The sequence below is a fragment of the Bidens hawaiensis genome, unplaced genomic scaffold (genome assembly GCF_021521415.1).
Source record: "Bidens hawaiensis isolate Kalapana, Puna unplaced genomic scaffold, B.hawaiensis_p1.1 tig00084604_1, whole genome shotgun sequence".
Taxonomy (NCBI): Eukaryota; Viridiplantae; Streptophyta; class Magnoliopsida; order Asterales; family Asteraceae; genus Bidens; species Bidens hawaiensis.
In genome coordinates, this window is record NW_027506786.1 from 4,637 (window position 1) to 10,000 (window position 5,364).

The window sequence follows — 5,364 nt, forward strand, 5'->3', positions numbered from 1 at the left end:
TATATGATGGTAGCTTGGAAAATTTTTACATTACAGTTTCAGGCACACCAAGTGTTTGATAAAATGCCACAATGAATAAAGTATGAGATTTAAATGAAAAATGTGACATTAAACATATATATGTATGAATATGGTAAAAATCATGTTGTTTCATATGAGGAATGAATTTAATGGTCTTACATAACGCATTGTTTCACACCAATTCTCTACTTTGGGTATTACACCTAAATCAAAAAAACCTGAACCGATATGCAGAATGTTAGTTCTATACTTTTTGCCAAAAATCATTACTCTTTGTGTGTGGGAAAAAAGGTAATTATTATCTTTATCAATGAGTACCCCTCAAGGTTCCATACCATTATATCTTAAATATTTGGGCCACAAGTTTCTTCATTTGTACTGGAATGACTGAATGTGTGTTTGGTTTTATATCTATAACAGTGTCAAAGTATGACATTTTTTGTTTGTTTTTTTTGTTTTGATTATTGGATTCATTGTGTTTGATGAACGATTTCCACTCCGGTATTCGTCTCCATTGTTCATCAACCTGGTAAGTTTTCTATTTGGTTTGTTGTGATTATATTTGTTATTTATTTATTACCTTTACGTTTTATGTTTTATGCTGGGCATTTTATAGGTAATTCTCTTACTTTCAATATATTAATATTCATTTTCCCTTTTGCAAATCACGGCATTCATACCATCTCTATCAAGAATGAGTCATTGTCGTTGAACTTAAAGACGGTTTGGGTGGTGCTAATTACATGTCTAAAGCTATTCCTGGTGACTGTTTAAATATGAATCAAGTTACATTGTTTTTAATTTTGTATGGTGATTTATTATGTAACTTTTTTTAATTTGAAGGGCCTTGGCTATTACTATTTACTAGAATACTATTGACTTCTAAAAGCTTTAAATCTCAGGTAAATTTCTAATTTTTTTTATTATATACCATTTATGAATCAATTTCTTTTACCATTAATAAGGTTTTGGATATGAGTCTATAACTAAAAGCTCATGTTTTGAATTTGATGAAATGTCCAGCAGCATAATGAGGATCACACCAGCCTGTAGTTGTAGTTATTCCAACAACACTTTTAGTTGATATGAGAGCACAATGAGTTTTATTGTGAGACTTTTTTTAATATAAATTTGTGCTTGCTGATTTAACTAAACTTGGTAAAGTTTGTGGGTTTGGGCGACAAGTCTAAACAGGTTAGAATGGACTCCGAGTAAAATAAGTTCATGTCAAAACAGACAATTTTTTTTTAAATGCGAATTTGATTTGGGTCAAAACGCGCTAAAAGTCAAATTAGTTCGGACCAAAACAAGTCGTTTTGTAAAAGAGTTTCAATTTGGTGAGGGTCAGGGTCGGGTCATAACAGTTTCCAAATCAAATTAAGTTTATGTCAAACTGGTCGTTTTTAAAAAATGCCAATTTGGTTTGTGATTTTTAAGCTACATCATTCGTTATTGTTAACCATTTGGTGAATTGCACTTTGCTTTAGCATTTCTTCTTTTATCATGAGTTAATATACTAATTAATATATGTTTATCTATTAATGTAAGGACTGCTAGGATGAAGAAATTTGCATATTTGAATAGATGAATGTTTTTTTTTATCGGCATTTGCATTATTATACACACAGGGGCATTTTGGCAATATTTTTAGAAGTTTTGATTTCGGGTCAATATGATAATATTGCAGTATCATCAAACTAATTAATATATGTTTATCTATTAATGTAAGGACTGCTAGGATGAAGAAAGTTGCATATTTGAATAGATGAATGTTTTGTTTTATCATCATTTGCATTATTATACACACAGGGGCATTTTGGCAATATTTTTAGAAGTTTTGATTTTGGGTCAATCTGATTATATTGCAGTATCGTGTATTTTTTTTTAATTTAGGGATAAATATGGCTTCATCATATATATTTACTATTTGGACATTTGCAATCCTGTATATTTTTTAGAGAGGGTATATTTTTCAGTTATGTTAAAATTAAATTTATAGATAAGGTGATTATAATGACAGCTAAAGTTATTTTATTGTTTTAAATTTTTTAGGATAACATTAATTTAATTAACACGTTTAAATTTAATGAATTCAAATTCAAATTTTAAATATCTATCTCCAGAGATTTATCTCATTATTTATCTCTCGCAGTTAGAATCTTACGTATCCTACTTAAATAAATACTAGATCCAACACAATTGCATTTACACATAGCAACACCAGCAAAATGGATGACGATGTTCATATTACCATGCTCAACAAACTTGACGTGTCAACAGATGTTTTCAATGTGAAGGTGCGTATTATACGGTTGTGGAAGTATATGAACTATTACGATCATGGTGAAGTTTACTCTATTGAGATGGTTTTAATGGACGAAGAGGTAATTTATTATGTATTGTTTAAGCACACATTTTGAATACTTTCGTTTTATATTCAATATTAACATCTTTTTTGTTGTTTAAAATATTGGGAAACAAGATGTTGGGAAGCATCATTAACGAACATTGGCAAAAATTTAAAAGTTTGATTGAACTTAACTCGACTATTTTTATTTAGTAATGCGTTTCTTGCTGAAAATCGTGCTAGCAACAAGTTTATGGGGAATCCTAACAAAGTGTATTTTAATCATGACACTAACATTATTGAAGTTAAAGATTTCGTGGGGAACCATATGGTTTTACTTTTGCAAGTTTTGAAGATATGAACAACAGTTTTTTGGAACCATTTCAAACAATTGGTTAGTCAATTTTTTTATTTTTAAACTCTTTTTTTTTCATTTCACTTATGCACTTTAATATCTAATGTGTAAACAGATATCATTGGTCTCTTCACCGGCTCGGAAAAGCCCACAACTTTTCATGGTAAAGGAGGGAATCCTACACCTAAAATTACCATCTATCTTGAAGATTTAAAGTTAGTTTCCTTTTTATTTTTAAATTTTCTTAATTATTTATATAACTTTATTTATTTATAGTTTATAAACTAAATGATCTACAGAGTTAATGCTATCAATGTCACATTCTTTGGGGATTATGCTAATCAGATGAAAGATTTTATTTTAAACAATCCAGACAAAACAAACGTTGTCATCATCTTGCAATTTGGTAGATTCAAGTTCTAGCAAAGTACGTTTTAATTGTCGTTTATTAATTTAATTTCATATAATTTTTGTTAATTTTTTTTCTAACATAAACGTTTTAAACTCCTGGAAACTTTACTAGATAAAACATGGGCTTCAAATAACTACGGGATGAAGACATTGAAGACATTATTTCCTTTAAGCAAAGGTTTGTTACTGTTTAAATTTAATGTTTTTTTAATATATATATATATATATTATAATACATATAGGAAGGGCAAAATAGTAATTTATCAAAAACTCTTAAAATCAAGAGTTTTACTACTCTTTATACACAATATACAACATCATAATGCACATGCTCTCAAAATCCACATATCCCGTCCAGCATATCCAGTCTGTTGATTTGAAATTGAGAATAACCTAAAAGCCATCACACAAAGCAGGTTTTGAAATTCAAACCTCACAAATCTCTCTCTCTCTCTCTCTCTCTCACACACACACATCTAATTCAAGAAACAGATGCTCGAATTGAAGCAATCAAGATTCCAGGTTTTATTTCTTCTTACTGATTTGTTCGCTTTCTAAAATGTTGTTTTTCAATTACGATTACCACAATTGATGATTCCAGATCCACAATCGGTTGGATTTATTTTTGTTGTACTAGATTATTGTAAGGGAGATGATGGGGGGTTTGTTGTCTATGTCGCCAGTAAGAAATTCTGACTAGAGCCAGAGGGTAAATCACCTTACTTGGATGTTGTTAGGTGATTCAGGTTAGCGTGCTCATGCCTCTTAAATCTCGATCAGGTACCAAATAAATTGATTTCATACAAAATTTATAACTCTTTTTTATGATTTGTGGTGCTTGTCGTGGTTCTAGGTGACAGTTTAACTTAACAGGTGGCCTTAGTTGTAAAGTTCAATAGTGAGTGAAAGTGTCTTATCTAATATTTACTTATATTTAAAACTCTGTTTGTGGGACGACATTATATATTAATTGTGTTTGGTTGCAGAGAATGCGACTCGTGGTAGGACACCATCCATGCACTGCAAAGCGAGGAAAGGAAGGATTACAAGTGTTCTTTGTTATTTGGTAGCCTTCGGTTATATTTATTAGATTTATTAATTTCAAATGAAGTAATGACTTTGACTAACCTTTTGCAGGTTGAATGTCACTAACATATGATCTTAGTTTCTACATTGGAGTATGTGCGATCTAGGCGACCAGGAGTGCTATTGGCACCATTTCAAAGCAAGGTTAGTCTCCCATTCGGGTCTTAATAATATGTGTATTTCAAACTGTATATGTTATGTGGGTGGTTAAGAATATAAGCGTATTTGGAAGGGTACAAATGTACAATTTCTCTCTAGAGATATGATTATTTAAGGGATTATAGTGAAGTGTTGTTAATGTTGTGTTTGAAGTTGTTGACTTATCAAATGAGCAAGGCTAAGATCACCTGCAGTTGATCGATTGATGCATCAGCATATGGACTTCATCATTCTTATTGTTTGACTTCTCTAAAGAATATCTCTATGGTGGGTATTTTTTTAATTGTTTTAGATTTTAGTTTGTTAAAGTATGAGTTTTGTTATACTTGTTGAAATGTAGAAAAGTGAAAATAATTTTATGTTCACTCGATTGTGCAGGATAAATCACGTATAAAAGGAAGCAGTGCAGACTGCAGAGTGATAAAGAAGAAAGAAGCATGGACAGAAGCCAGAAGGTGTGCATAGACAAAAGAGGTCATCGCTAAGAGGAATGATGAAAGCGCAATAGCTGCAATAATCAGAAGCCTTCCAAGCTCATAATTGTTACTACAATTGGAGGTTGAAATGGTCAATTAAAGCAGGTATTTACTATTTTTAATCTCTTTTTCAATCACATGGACTCTTGACTAGATATATTTTGCTTAGTTTTTTTTTTAGTAAAGTTTTTAGGCTTGTAAATGGACTGAACCAACACGAAATGAGCTTGTTCATGTTTGTTTATTTAACTTAACCTAATAAGCGAACACATGCAAAATTTAAACGAGCGGATTTTCTTGTTCATGTCTGTTCAAACATGTATGCACTTTTAAAATGGTTTTAATTTTAATCGTTTGTTTATGTTTATTTGCTTATAACCCAAACGAATATGAACGGACATACATGAAGAAAATAAACGGATGAAAGTAAACAAAAGATAGTTATAGATTTGAATTAAAAAAACTTGGTCACGTGTACGGAAGCGTATCTAGGTTACTACGGGGTTACA

General features: G+C 30.7%; 1 protein-coding gene and 2 long non-coding RNA genes across 4 annotated transcripts in view; all 3 read left to right on the forward strand.

The window, feature by feature from the left end:
* Window positions 1–293: 293 nt before the first annotated feature.
* On the forward strand, window positions 294–3,273 carry LOC143618533 (uncharacterized). 2 transcript variants are annotated; one of them, XR_013151025.1, is made up of 5 exons: window positions 294–550; window positions 2,246–2,762; window positions 2,839–2,938; window positions 3,023–3,150; window positions 3,247–3,273. It is a non-coding gene; the product is annotated as an uncharacterized LOC143618533 (long non-coding RNA). The 2 variants fall into 2 exon arrangements; XR_013151024.1 differs by having other exon boundaries at window positions 3,069–3,150.
* A 1-nt stretch (window position 3,274) lies between these two features.
* Window positions 3,275–5,364, forward strand: part of LOC143618531 (replication protein A 70 kDa DNA-binding subunit B-like) — a 4,956-nt gene continuing 2,866 nt past the window's right edge. Inside the window, exon 1 of the mRNA XM_077090718.1 lies at window positions 3,275–3,312. The gene's annotated coding sequence lies outside the window, so the exon portion shown is untranslated. The remainder of the gene's footprint in view (window positions 3,313–5,364) is intronic.
* The window catches only part of LOC143618535 (uncharacterized), a 2,037-nt gene continuing 86 nt past the window's right edge, over window positions 3,414–5,364 (forward strand). The window contains exons 1-3 of the long non-coding RNA XR_013151026.1: window positions 3,414–3,914; window positions 4,121–4,396; window positions 4,913–5,364. The exon at window positions 4,913–5,364 is cut by the window's right edge and continues 86 nt beyond it. This is a non-coding gene — a long non-coding RNA (uncharacterized LOC143618535). The remainder of the gene's footprint in view (window positions 3,915–4,120; window positions 4,397–4,912) is intronic.